Genomic DNA, 16,277 nt, shown 5'->3' with positions numbered 1-16,277 from the left:
GGTGTTCCCGGCGATTCCAGTGTGTAGTAACATAAGGGTATGTTCACACGCACTAATTACGGACGTAATTCGGGCGTTTTTGCCCCGAATTACGTCCGAAAATAGCGCCTCAATAGCGTTGACAAACATCTGCCCATTGAAAGCAATGGGCAGACGTTTGTCTGTTCACACGAGGCGTATATTTACGTGCCGCTGTCAAAAGACGGCGCGTAAATAGACGCCCGCGTCAAAGAAGTGACCTGTCACTTCTTTGGGCGTAATTGGAGCCGTTATTCATTGACTCCAATGAATAGCAGCGCCAATTACATCCGTAATGGACGCGGCGTTCAAGCGCCTGCACATGCCGTTACGGCTGAAATTACGGGGATGTTTTCAGGCTGAAACATCCCCGTAATTTCAGCCGTTACGGGCGCCCTCGTGTGAACATACCCTAAAGGTATGTGCCTTGCTGCACTGGGATCGTAGGGATTATGTATCGTTAGCAAATTTAGATATTTACTATCTGATGATGTCTGTGATACATTTGGTGTTTTTGTTTGTTTGTTTTTTCTGCTGAGAGATATGTGCACCGCGGTATTGGATCCTTTATGGGAGATTTCGTCCGCCTTTTGATCTCCATGGCAACATAGGACGCTTTGCGTCCTTAACTAAGCTGATTGGTGGCCAGAAAGGAGGCTCGGCACTCAGCCTGCAACGTCATTTTTTTGACGTGGTTACTGCGGGTTGGTGCCTGGCCCAAGCCACGTCAGCACAGTGGGTGGGCCTAGGCCTGTCAAATAGACCGGAACTTCGCCGGCGCGTGTGCAGCCAGTGCATTAGTGTCGTACACGCGCCGGGAGGTATAACAAGCACACAATTGTGCTAGCCGGCTGAATTAACAGTGAAATAACATACTTTATCGAAAATAATTGATAATCCCTGATGATGTGTCACTCATGTATGTGGCACTGAAACGCGTTGGATTGTCTGTCAGTCAGTGAGGTGTGCCAGTAGAATATATCGTTAGGGGTGAGGAGGTGTTTGGTGTGTGCAACTATACTATCACATCAGCACACCTCTCCTCATTACTGACCACCTTATCTGAGCCTGTTCACATTGTATTTAGGGCTAAGATGGCTCATTTTAATGAAACAATTTAATAAATTAATTTTTAATCGTTCTATCTTCAGGCAGTAAAAATTGTTAATCTACGGAACGAAATACTCTATCAGTGTGCCTATCCAATAAGTCCGGTTGTGCCGGACCGAGGCAAACATTTCTTCTGTTTCAAGAGGCGAATTATCAAGGAAGTAAAATTAGGGAACCAGGAAGGGGAGGGCCCAAACATATCAGCTGGAAGCGAGGGTGCCCGTATTATACCAGGACAACACTTCCCAGCAAAATTCCTCAAGCTGCAAAGGTGCAGAGTGTGGACCAAATGGGAGATAAGTAAGGACACCATTTAGCAGTGCGACCCCGGCCTGTGCAGAAAGGATTGCTTCACAGCGTAACACACATCTATGGATTATTTTATTGTTTACCCCATTATTATACCACCTGACTATGCCCCTGATATACTCTGCCCAGTGTGCATATGCCCCACATTATAAACTGAAACACCAGTAAAACTCAAAACAATACTACTACCAAGCAAAATCCACACTTAAAAAGCTAAATGGCGCTCCTTCCCTTCTGAGCCCTGCAGCATGTCCAAACAATAGTTTATTTCCACATATTTGGCATCGCCATACCTGGGAGAACCCTTTTAACATTTTTTGGGGTGTGTGTCTCCAGTGGCACAAGCTGGGCACAAGATATTTTCCACTGAAATGTCATATCTAGGGAAAATGTTTAATTTTTACTTTGCACCATCCGCAGCGCAATCATTTATGGAAAAGACCTGTGGGGGTGCTCACTACACCCCTTAATTAATTTATTGAGAAAATGAAAAATGTTGAGCTAAAGCTATGTCTTATTGAAGAAAAATTATTTTTTTTATTTTCTCTACCCATTCCTAATAAAATCTATAAAAAATGCTCACTACATCCGTAGATGAATTCCTCAAGGGGTGTAGTTTCTAAAATGGGGTCACTTGTGGGAGGTTTCCACTGTTTAGTCCCTTTGGGGGCTTTGCAAATGTGACATGGCCTCCACAAACCATTCCTGCTAAATTTGAGCTCCAAAAGCCAAATAGCGCTCTTTCCCTTCTAAGCTCTGCCGTGTGTCCAAACAGCCATTTAGGACTATGGGGAGTTGTTTTAATCGGGAGAAATTGCTTTACAAATGTGGTGGTGCTTTTTGTCCTTCAGTCCTTGTGGAAATGAGAAAAAATTTGTTAAACCTACATTTTCTTTGAAATAATGTAGATTTTAATGTTCACGGCCTTCTTCCAATAATTTCTGCAATAAACCTGTGGGGTCAAAATGCTCACTATACCCCTAGATAATTTCCTTGAGGGGTCTAGTTTCCCAAATGGGGTCAATTTTGGGGGATTTCCACTGTTTGGCCCCACAAGAGCCCTTCAAACCTGACATGGTGCCTAAAATATTTTCTAATAAAAAGGAGGCCCCAAGACTCACTAGGTACTCCTTTGTTTCTGAGGTCGATGCTTCAGTCCATTAGCACACTAGGGCCACATGTTGGATATTTCTAACAACTGCAGACTCTGGGCAATAAATATTGAGTTGCATTTCTCTGGTAAAACCTTCTGTGTTACAAAAAAAATGTACAAAAAAATTATTTCTGCAAAAAAAAAAAGGAAATTTGTACATTTCACCTCTACTTTGCTGTAATTCCTGTGAAACGTCTAAAGGGTTAAGAAACGTTCTAAATGCTGTTTTGAATACTTTGGGGGGTGAAGTTTTTAAAATGGGGTGACTTATTCAGGGTTTCTAATATATAAAGCCATCAAAGCCACTTCACAACTGAACTGCCCCCTGTAAAAATAGCCTTTTGACATTTTCTTGAAAATGTGAGAAATTTCAGCTAAAGTTCTAAGTAATGTCCTAGAAAAATAAAACAATATTCAAAAAACAATGATGATCTAAAGTAGACATATGGGGGATGTTATTTAGCAACAAGTTTGTGTGGTATAACTGCCTGTCTTACAAGCAGATACATTTAAATTTTGAAAAATGCTAATTTTTCACAAAATGTTGGTGTTTTTCACAATTAAATACTGAATGTATCGAGCAAATTTTGCCAGTATCATAAAGTCCAATGTGTCACGAGAAAACAATTTCAGAATCGGTTGGACTGGGGAAAGTTATTACCATGTAAATCACGGACCGAACACGCTCATGTGAATTCGGCCTAAAACTATGTTCACGGGGCGGAAACGTACACAGCGTATCCGCTCTGGGCATCGTAGTGAATTCCGGCTGAAAGATCGCACCAAATTGTGGTGCTGTTTCTCAGCCAGAATGTCAGCTGCGGAAAACTGCACATAGAAAAAAAATATCATACTTAGGCCTGATTCACACGAACGCTGCGCATCTTGGACGTGAAAAACTGCAGTTTTCACATCCTAGGTGCATCCGTGCTCAGCGCTGCGGAATGCGATGTCACGCATCCCCCATAGTTGAGAGTCTATGGAGGGATGTGTGATGCTTAAAAAGATAGGACATGTCCTGTTTTCCCACGGACCCTTCACACGCGCTCCTCCTTCCTGCAGTCCGTCCTCCTGGGATGACGTTGCATCCCATGTGATCTTTGCAGCATATCACAAGCTGCAGCGGTGGTCACATGGGATGATACGTCATCCCAGGAGGCCGGCCTGGATGACGTCAGGGGCCGGCGTCCTGGGATGACGTTACATCCCATGTGACCGCCGCTGCAGCCAATCACAGGCTGCAGCTGTCACATGGGCTGCAGCGTCATCCAGAGAGGCTAGACCGGACTGCGATGGAGGGACACGTCGCAATAACAATGATCTACGTATGAGCAGTTTTTACCACTGCTTTTCTCAGCAAATATTCCGGTTTTCAGACGGAATGTACTGCAGGTTCCAGGTCGGATACTCCACGTGGTGTTTACACAGCGTATCCGTCCCGTGGGAACCCTCTGCTGACCTGCAGCCCGGTCTACTGGGATGACGTTTAATACCATGTGACCACTGCAGCCTGTGATTGGCTGCAGCGATCACATAGGATGAAACGTCATCCGCAGGAGGCCGGGCTGTATAAGGAAACACAGAATTCTGGGTAAATATAAGATAAAACATTTTTGAGTTGCGTTTTTTGCAGCGGTATCGCTGGTTTTTTGTCGCCAAAAAATTAAACATCTGCTATTTGTTGTGGGTTTTACCTCCCCATTGAATTCAATGGGGAAAACCCGCAACACAGAAGCAGCGATTATGCAAACAGAATTGACATTCTGTGAATTAAAAAACCGCACCGCAGGTAATTTTCGGAGCGTCTTTTCCTGCTCATTATTTACACAGGGTATGGATGAGATTTGTTCAAATTGTATCCACTTTGCTGCTACTTAGTTGCAGAAAATCCGCAGTATTCACGCTACATGTGAACTTACCCTTAGGCCTTATTTACACAAGCTTAGTTCACGTCCGTGATACGCGAGTGAAATTCCCGCGCGTCGCACGGACCTATGTAAGGCAATGGGCACTTCTATATTATGCTGCACTTCTACACTACACTTCTATATTATGCTGCACTTCTATACTACACTTCTATATTATGCTGCACTTCTACACTACACTTCTATATTATGCTGCACTTCTATACTACACTTCTATATTATGCTGCACTTCTATACTACACTTCTATATTATGCTGCACTTCTATACTACACTTCTATATTATGCTACACTTCTATACTACACTTCTATATTATGCTGCACTTCTATACTACACTTCTATATTACGCTGCACTTCTATACTACACTGATCTATTACGCTGCACTTCTATACTACACTTCTATATTATGCTGCACTTCTACACTACACTTCTATATTATGCTGCACTTCTATACTACACTTCTATATTATGCTGCACTTCTATACTACACTTCTATATTATGCTGCACTTCTATACTACACTTCTATATTATGCTGCACTTCTACACTACACTTCTATATTATGCTGCACTTCTATACTACACTTCTATATTATGCTGCACTTCTATACTACACTTCTATATTATGCTGCACTTCTATACTACACTTCTATATTATGCTGCACTTCTATACTACACTTCTATATTACGCTGCATTTCTATACTACACTTCTATATTATGCTGCACTTCTACACTACACTTCTATATTACGCTGCACTTCTATACTACACTTCTATATTATGCTACACTTCTATACTACACTTCTATATTATGCTGCACTTCTATACTACACTTCTATATTACGCTGCACTTCTATACTACACTTCTATATTACGCTGCACTTCTATACTACACTTCTATATTATTCTACACTTCTATACTACACTTCTATATTATGCTGCACTTCTATATTACGCTGCACTTCTATACTACACTTCTATATTATGCTGCACTTCTATACTACACTTCTATATTACGCTGCACTTCTATACTACACTTCTATATTATGCTGCACTTCTATACTACACTTCTATATTATGCTGCACTTCTATACTACACTTCTATATTACGCTGCACTTCTACACTACACTTCTATATTATGCTGCACTTCTATACTACACTGATCTATTACGCTGCACTTCTATACTACACTTCTATATTATGCTGCACTTCTATACTACACTTCTATATTACGCTGCACTTCTATACTACACTTCTATATTATGCTGCACTTCTATACTACACTTCTATATTATGCTGCACTTCTATACTACACTTCTATATTACGCTGCACTTCTACACTACACTTCTATATTATGCTGCACTTCTATACTACACTGATCTATTACGCTGCACTTCTATACTACACTTCTATATTATGCTGCACTTCTATACTACACTTCTATATTATGCTGCACTTCTATACTACACTTCTATATTATGCTGCACTTCTATACTACACTTCTATATTACGCTGCACTTCTATACTACACTTCTATATTATGCTGCACTTCTACACTACACTTCTATATTACGCTGCACTTCTATACTACACTTCTATATTATGCTACACTTCTATACTACACTTCTATATTATGCTGTACTTCTATACTACACTTCTATATTACGCTGCACTTCTATACTACACTTCTATATTATGCTACACTTCTATACTACACTTCTATATTATGCTGCACTTCTATATTACGCTGCACTTCTATACTACACTTCTATATTATGCTGCACTTCTATACTACACTTCTTCTATATTACGCTGCACTTCTATACTACACTTCTATATTATGCTGCACTTCTATACTACACTTCTATATTATGCTGCACTTCTATACTACACTTCTATATTACGCTGCACTTCTACACTACACTTCTATATTATGCTGCACTTCTATACTACACTGATCTATTACGCTGCACTTCTATACTACACTTCTATATTATGCTGCACTTCTATACTACACTGATCTATTACGCTGCACTTCTATACTACACTTCTATATTACGCTGCACTTCTATACTACACTTCTATATTATGCTACACTTCTATACTACACTTCTATATTATGCTGCACTTCTATACTACACTTCTTCTATATTATGCTGCACTTCTATACTACACTTCTATATTACGCTGCACTTCTATACTACACTTCTATATTACGCTGCACTTCTATACTACACTTCTATATTATGCTGCACTTCTACACTACACTTCTATATTATGCTGCACTTCTATACTACACTTCTATATTATGCTGCACTTCTATACTACACTTCTATATTATGCTGCACTTCTATACTACACTTCTATATTATGCTGCACTTCTACACTACACTTCTATATTATGCTGCACTTCTATACTACACTTCTATATTATGCTGCACTTCTATACTACACTTCTATATTATGCTGCACTTCTATACTACACTTCTATATTATGCTGCACTTCTATACTACACTTCTATATTACGCTGCACTTCTATACTACACTTCTATATTATGCTGCACTTCTACACTACACTTCTATATTACGCTGCACTTCTATACTACACTTCTATATTATGCTACACTTCTATACTACACTTCTATATTATGCTGCACTTCTATACTACACTTCTATATTACGCTGCACTTCTATACTACACTTCTATATTACGCTGCACTTCTATACTACACTTCTATATTACGCTGCACTTCTATACTACACTTCTATATTATTCTACACTTCTATACTACACTTCTATATTATGCTGCACTTCTATATTACGCTGCACTTCTATACTACACTTCTATATTATGCTGCACTTCTATACTACACTTCTATATTACGCTGCACTTCTATACTACACTTCTATATTATGCTGCACTTCTATACTACACTTCTATATTATGCTGCACTTCTATACTACACTTCTATATTACGCTGCACTTCTACACTACACTTCTATATTATGCTGCACTTCTATACTACACTGATCTATTACGCTGCACTTCTATACTACACTTCTATATTATGCTGCACTTCTATACTACACTTCTATATTATGCTGCACTTCTATACTACACTTCTATATTATGCTGCACTTCTATACTACACTTCTATATTACGCTGCACTTCTATACTACACTTCTATATTATGCTGCACTTCTACACTACACTTCTATATTACGCTGCACTTCTATACTACACTTCTATATTATGCTACACTTCTATACTACACTTCTATATTATGCTGTACTTCTATACTACACTTCTATATTACGCTGCACTTCTATACTACACTTCTATATTATGCTACACTTCTATACTACACTTCTATATTATGCTGCACTTCTATATTACGCTGCACTTCTATACTACACTTCTATATTATGCTGCACTTCTATACTACACTTCTATATTACGCTGCACTTCTATACTACACTTCTATATTATGCTGCACTTCTATACTACACTTCTATATTATGCTGCACTTCTATACTACACTTCTATATTACGCTGCACTTCTACACTACACTTCTATATTATGCTGCACTTCTATACTACACTGATCTATTACGCTGCACTTCTATACTACACTTCTATATTATGCTGCACTTCTATACTACACTGATCTATTACGCTGCACTTCTAGCAGAACAACGGAAAGCTGAATGCAGATGTGAAATGTGTTCTGCCCGGAGACCGTTTGAGCAAGATTTTCAGTATAGGGCAGGCCCTGAAATAGCAACTAGTGGGCTGTGGGTGACCTGTTAGATTGATATGGTCTATGACAAGCTTAAGGGTATGTGCACACGATAAGAGGCTTTTACGTCTGAAAAGACAGACTGTTTTCAGGAGAAAACAGCTGCGTCGTTTCAGACATAAATGCTGCTCCTCGTATTATGCGAGGCGTCTTTGACGCCTGTAATTTTGAGCTGCTCTTCATTGACTTCAATGAAGAACGGCTCAAATTACGTTGCAAAGAAGTGTCCTGCACTTCTTTGCCGAGGCAGTCAATTTACGCGTCGTCGTTTGACAGCCGTCAAACGACGACGCGTAAATGACAGGTCGTCTGCACAGTACGTCGGCAAACCCATTCAAATGAATGGGCAGATGTTTGCCGACGTATTGTAGCCCTATTTTCAGACGTAAAACGAGGCATAATACGCCTCGTTTACGTCTGAAAATAGGTTGTGTGAACCCAGCCTAAAGGGATATTCCAGTTTTTATTTATGTACATTTATTTACTTGCTGCTATGTTAATAGTGGCTAATACATTCAAATGAACCGTCATTGACAGAAACATTACAATTCCCCTTCTATAAGCTAGTTCAATAGAACCATTGTAAGTGATATTTCTAAGTAATTTGCATAAGTTTTTACTGAAGGGCAGTATAAGCAAAATAGTGTGACAAGCACTTACTGTTTAGAAGAATCCTTTAACCCCATAAAATCTTTTGTATGGTTGATCTATCTCTTTACGAAAAAAACAGAGGAGCCCTTTGCTATTTGAATGTCAAAACATGGCATAATAAGGCATCTATAATAAAAAAAAAAAAATGAAGATCGCAGCTGAGGCAGACAACTACTGCAAGTGTAAGGCCGGGTTCCCACATAGCGTAAATGCTGCAGAATTTCCGCAACGGAATTGTGTGTGGAAGTTCCACAGCATTTACAGTAGCAGCAAAGTGGATGAGATTTAGAAAATCTTATGCCCACACTGCGGGAAAAAATGCAGCATAAAAGTTCATGCTTTAAATTTATGCTGCGTTTTTGTTGATTTTCTGTAGTGGGTTTTCCCCATTGAATTCAATAAGGATGCAAAGCCCGCAACAGAACGCCAAGTGTTTTGCGGCGTAATCGCAGCGATTACGCTGCAAAGATCGCAGCACCGGAAAAAAAAGTCTGGCCTCCTAGGATGACATTTCATCCCATGTGACCGCTGCAACGTCATCGTAGGAGGCCGGATGTAAGTACGAGCATTTTCTTCCACAGCGGAAGTCCCGTTCGAAAAACCGCACCAATGTGTTGCGATTTTTACAATAATAAAAATAATAGCCAATTATTTTTAATCTCTTAATTAATGACCTTGTGGATGGGATTGATAGCAAGGTGTCAGTTTTTGCTGATAACACAAAATTTTGTAGGATACTTAAAAAAGCGAGATTGTAAAATCTTACAGAAAGACCTAGAAAGGCTGGCAGCTCTTGGAGAATTTTCTGTTGCAGAACATCTGCAGCGTATCCGGTGTGTGGGAACGTACTCTTAGGCCGGGTTCACACGTAGCGTAAATACTGCGGATTTTCCCCAATGGATTTCATTGCAGAAAATCTGCAGCGTATTACAGTAGCAGCAAAGTGGATGAGAACAAATCTCATCCACACGCTGCGTAAAAAAACCCGCCAAAAAGCCATTCATAAATTGACCTGTGGTGCGTTTTTTTTAAATCTGCAGCATGTCAATTAATCACTGCTCTTCTGTTGGGGGTTTTCCCCATTTGAAGTAAAACCTGCAACAAAAACTAGATATTGTGAATTTTTGTGGCTGAAAAGCTGCGATTCCACTACAAAAATCGCAACTCAGAAAAAAATATGATTATACTTACCCAGCACTCTCTGCTTCTGCGTGCAGTCTGGCTTCCAGGGATGATGTTTCATCCCATGTAACTGCTGCAGCGGTCACATGGGATGAAACGTTGTTGTCCCTGGACGTCAGGCTGCAGGAAGTCAAAGGGACGCATCGCCATGGATACGGGTAAGGCTTTATTCAGACGAACGGGAAAAACGTCCGTGCAACGCGCGTGATTTGCACGCGAGTTGCACGGACCTATATGTGTCTATGGGGCCGTGCAGACATGTCCGTGATTTTTCATCCGCGTGAGTCCGCTGAAAAAAAGTCACGACATGTCCGTTCTTTCGGCGTTTTGCACGCATCGCGCACCCATTGAAGTAAATGGGTGCGTGAAAACCACGCATGCCGCACGGAAGCACTTCCATGCGAACTGCGTGATTCGCGCAAGAGCTGTCAAAAGGATGAATGTAAACAGAAAAGCACCACGTGCTTTTCTGTTTACAAACATCCAAACGGAGTGTCTTTGAGATGAGCGAACCCGGACAACCGAACCGAACTTCACCGGGTTCGGCCGAACTCGTTAAAAAAATTTCCGGTACGCGACGTCAGGAGATAGTCACTGTCCAGGGTGCTGAAAGAGTTAAACTGTTTCAGCACCCTGGACAGTGACTTCCGATCCCAATATACATGAACGTGTAAAAAAAAAAGAAGTTCTGACTTACCGATAACTCCCGACTTCTTCCTCCAGTCTGACCTCCCGGGATGACAATTCAGTCCAAGTGACAGCTCCAGCCAATCACAGGCCAAGCACAGGCTGCAGCGGTCACATGGACTGCCGCGTCATCCAGGGAGGTGGGGCCAGATGTCAAGAGAGGCGCGTCACCAAGGACGCGTCACCAAGGCAACGGCCGGGAGGGAAGTTCTCGGTAAGTACGAACGTATTTTTTTTTTTAAACAGGTTGCTCGATATGGTGATCGGAATTCACTGTCGAGGGTGCTGAAAGAGTTACTGCCGATCAGTTAACTCTTTCAGCACCCTGGACAGTGACTGACATCGACTACCCTCATCTCTATGATGGCGGCTGCGCGAAAATCACGCAGCCGCGCATCATACACGGATGACACACGGAGCTGTCAAGTGTTTTTTGCGCTCGCAAAACGGCACATTTTTGCGTCCGCAAAAACGCCACGTTCGTGTGAATCCAGCCTAAGTGTGATCTTTTCTTTTTTTTTACCTGCTATTTTCCGCAGTGGACATTCCGGCCGAAAATCTGCATCACAATTTGGTGCAGTTTTCCGTCCGGAATTCCCTGCAGCGTCCAGGGCAGATACCTTGTGTGAACATACTCTTGGTGTCTCCTCTCCTGGATCCATTTCTGGTTTTGGCATAAAAAATGCATGCCAGATCTGCAACAAATCTGCAACTAGGCCCGCAGTCAAGGGAGGCAGAATTTGTTGCAGAAATTTTCTGCGACTGAAATTCAGTTACATTAAGGGTATGTTCACACGCTAGAATAAAATACGGAGCTGCTCTCAAGGGAAAACAGCCCTCTGCTACGAAGAGTGCAAGCGCTCCCCAGCTCTTACACTGTCCGTAGCAGTGACACGCCCCCTTGCCAGTTCAGCAGACAAAGTACAAGACTCATCTCTCGCAAGAGCTGAAGAGATGATAGCGCGCATGTGCACTCTCCTCTCCACAGCTATTACACTGTCCGTAGCAGTGACACGCCCCCTTGCCAGTTCGTCAGACAAAGTACAAGACTGATCTCTCGCAAGAGCTGAAGAGATGATAGCGCGCATGTGCACTCTCCTCTCCACAGCTCTTAGGGTATGTTCACACGGCAGCGTCCGTAACGGCTGAAATTACGGGGCTGTTTTCAGGGGAAAACAGCCCCGTCATTTCAGCCGTAACGGCATGTGCAGGCGCTTGAACGCCGCGTCCATTACGGACGTAACTGGAGCTGGTTTTCCATGGAGTCCATGGAAAACGGCTCCATTTACGTCTGAAGAAGTGACATGACACTTCTTTGGCGCGGGCGTCTATTTACGCGCCGTCTTTTGACAGCGACGCGTAAATATACGCCTCGTGTGAACAGACAAACATCAGCCCATTGCTTTCAATGGGCAGATGTTTGTCAACGCTTTCAAGCCGTAATTTCAGACGTAATTCTGGGGTTAAAACGCCCGAATTACGTCCATAAATAGGCCGTGTGAACATACCCTAACACTGTCCGTAGCCGTGACACGCCCCCTTGCCAGTTTGGCAGAAGACTGATCTTGAAAGCTGAATAGTGAGAGCGCGCGCGCGCACATTCTCTCCTCTATCCTCGCTCTTGCTGTAACACTGTACGTATCTAATTGGACAGTGTCACAGCCATGGTAACACACCCCTTGCCAGTAGACGCCCCATTGACAGTTCAGGGGGTTATTTAAATATCGGGCGCCAAATATAACGGCACCGATATCTAAATAACGTAGGAGGGTAGAAAAAAATGTAAAGTGTGGGTTTGTGCAGCCCTGCCCATTAAATGCTGCACTCAGCTGAAAATGTATGGGGAGGTGAAAGGTTCTCCTTAAGGCCCTATGCACACGACCAAAAAAACGCCCGTAATTACATGGCCGTAATGACGGGCCCATAGACTTCAATTGCCCACGGGTACCTTCCCGTTTGCGTACGGGAAGGTGCCTGGGCCGTTGAAAAATATAGAACATGTCCTATTTCAGGCCATAATTACGGCACGGGCAGGCCCATAGAGGTCTAAGGGGCTCCTGTAATTACAGGGTGGCTACGTGTGTGCACCCGTAATAACGGGAGCGTTGCTAGGCGACGTCAGGGGATTTACATTTTTGAATAAAAGAAGTAGAGAAAATGGCGTCTTAGCAATCATGTGACATCATTTCCAGCCCCCCTTTTTTTACGGGTCCGTAAATACGGGTTAAATACGGGTTAAAACCGTGTGACAACGGACCCGTATTTGCGCCAGTATTTACGGGAGGGAAAAAATACGGTCGTGTGCATGGGGCCTTAGTCTTAGTGTAGCGGAGAAGGCTTTGGGTTCCTAGAGCACTGGGCTGACTTTTCATTGGGGTACAAACTGTATTCTGCATGATTTGCACCTAAATGGAAGGGGGTCCGCTGTTCTGGGGAGAGAATTCTAGCTGGGGTGGCGGAGTATTTAAACTAGGGCTGAGGAGGGAGGTCAATGTAGAAAATAAAGGGGTAGTTAGGTTAGAGAGGGGTCAGAGTATATTGGTGGGGGAAGAAATAGACTGTGGGGAAATCAATGGGAGGCGTTCTCGGGCCGTTTCTGCCGAGTTTTGCGACGCGGTTTCCGCGTCAAAAAACTCGGCAAAATACCCCGTGTGAACATAGCCTTACAAAGCATTAGTGAGGCCTCATCTAGAATATGCAGATCAGTTCTGGGCTCCAGTTCATAGAAAGGATGCCCTGGAGCTGGAAAAAATACAAAGAAGAGCAACGAAGCTAATAAGGGGCATGGAGAATCTAAGTTATGGGGAAAGATTAAAAGAATTAAACCTATTTAGCCTCGAAAAGAGACGACTAAGGGGGAGATGATTAATTTATATCAATATATGAATGGCACATACAAAAAATATGGTGAAATCCTGTTCCATGTAAAACCCCCTCAAAAAACAAGGGGGCACTCCCTCCGTCTGGAGAAAAAAAGGTTCAACCTGCAGAGGCGACAAGCCTGCTTTAGGGCTTATTCAGACGAACGTAATATACGTCCGTGAAACGCGCGTGATTTTCCCGCGTCTCGCACGGACCTATATTAGTCTATGGGGCCGTGCAGACAGTCCGTGATTTTTGCGCAGCGTGAGTCCGCTGTGTAAAACTCACGACATGTCCGTTCTTTGTGCGTATTTCGCGCATCACGCACCCATTGAAGTCAATGGGTGCGTGAAAACAACGCATTGCACATGGAAGCACTTCCGTGGGACACGTGATTCGCGCAACAGCAGTGAAAAGTATGAATGAAAACAGAAAAGCACCACGTGCTTTTCTGTTTACAAACATACAAACAGAGTGTCATAATGATGACGGCTGCGCGAAAATCACGCAGCCGCGCACCATATGCTGATGCCACACGGAGCTGTTAAGTGCAAAAAAAGTGCAAAACGCACACGCTCGTGTGAATCCGGCCTTACTGTGAGAACGGTGAATTTATGGAGTAGTCTACCACAGGAGCTGGTCACAGCACAGACAGTAGATGGCTTTAAAAAAGGCTTCGATAATTTCCTATAATGAAAAAACTTGAGCTCCTATCAATGTGTAGAAATTTTTCCCTTCCCTTTTCCCATCCATTGGTTGAACTTGATGGACATGTGTCTTTTTTCAACCGTACTAACTATGTAACTAGGCAGGTACAATCCGCATGCGGAAACGCAAGATAAATTGACATGCTGAGGATTCTAAAAAACACACCACATGTCAATTTTAGTCCTGAAAAATACCGCAGTGTATACATAAGATTTGATGGAATCTCATTGACTATGCTGGTACTGTATTACGCTGGGGATTTGCCGCACGCAAATCCAGCGGAAAAACCACACGTAATACGCATTGTGTGCATTGACCCTAAACTGAATGGAACTTGCAGAAATCCATAAACCAGATGCGGAAACATCTCTATTCAGATAAATGGAACTGATTTTTAGTCGCATGTGTGACTGCGTCCTTAGAAAGTTGTTATCTCAGCTATCTCAGTGACTCTCATAGAATAAAGTGGAGAGGCTCACGTACATGCATATGTTGTTGCAATAGGAGATCTGGTGGGGTCATGGTCCCAGAGGTTAGAATGGGGGCCTCCAACCAATCTTAATTTGGCCCTGATGAAAATATCTGTCCGCTGCAATTTTTTCAAACCCTTCTCTTCCACCTAAGGGTATGTGCACACACACTAATTACGTCCGTAATTGACGGACGTATTTCGGCCGCAAGTACCGGACCGAACTCAGTGCAGGGAGCCGGGCTCCTAGCATCATAGTTATATACGGTGCTAGGAGTCCCTGCCTCTCTGCAGGACAACTGTCCCGTACTGTAATCATGTTTTCAGTACGGGACAGTAGTTCCACGGAGAGGCAGGGACTCCTAGCATCGTACATAAGTATGATGCTAGGAGCCCGGCTCCCTGCAGTGTGGTCGGTCCGGTACTTGAGGCCGAAATACGTCCGTCAATTACGGACGTAATTAGTGTGTGTGCATATACCCTAAATTAGCCAGTGTCATTATCCCATTATTCCCTGTTTGATGGCACCGTGTATTCCTGTTCACAGTGTCATCGGCTGGATCGGGAACCTCTGCACCTGGGATGGGGTATTGGGCACTCCTCAGTACTGCTGCTTATCATAGTCATCATAATTTGAAAGGCCAAAAAGAGACATATGTCTATCCAGTTCAGTCTATTATTCTGCAATGTTGATCCAGAGGAACCCCCCCCCCCCCCCCCTCATGAGGCAAAAGCCAATCTTTCTCATCTCAGGGAAAAATTCCTTCCTGACTCCAATATGACAATTAGAATAAATCCCTGGATCCACGACCCATCTAGTAAACAACATAACTTGTAATATTATTACAGTCAAGAAAGGCATTCAGGACACTTTTTTGAACATTTTCAGTGAATTCACTTAATAATAACTTCCACTGGCAGAGGCTTCCATAGTCTCACTGCTCTTACAGTAAAGAATCCCTTTCTATGTATGTGTAGAAATCTTCATTCCTCTAGACTTCGAGGATGCTCCCTCGTTATACTCCTGGGTATTGACCTTTGATGTATTTATACATAGTTATTAGGTCATCCTGAGAAATCCCTCTACAAGGTCATTAATAAATATATTAACCCCTTAATGACCATTTTAGACCTTAATGACCAAGCCATTTTTTAAGTTTTTCCATCTTCTCATTCAAAGAGTTTTAGACTTTTCATTTCTGCATCGACATAGCTGTATAAGGTCTTGTATTTTGCAGGAAAAGTTGTAATTTTTAATAACACCATTTTGGGGTACATAGAATTTATTGATTAACTTTTATAAACTTTTTTTTGGGGGGGAATAGGAAAAAAACAGCAATTTTGCCACACTTTTTTGCGTCCTAAATCTACACCGTTTACCGTGTGGTATAAATAACACA

Source organism: Rhinoderma darwinii, chromosome 3, assembly GCF_050947455.1.
Source record: "Rhinoderma darwinii isolate aRhiDar2 chromosome 3, aRhiDar2.hap1, whole genome shotgun sequence".
NCBI classification, from domain to species: domain Eukaryota; kingdom Metazoa; phylum Chordata; class Amphibia; order Anura; family Rhinodermatidae; genus Rhinoderma; species Rhinoderma darwinii.
This window is presented reverse-complemented; position numbering follows the sequence as displayed.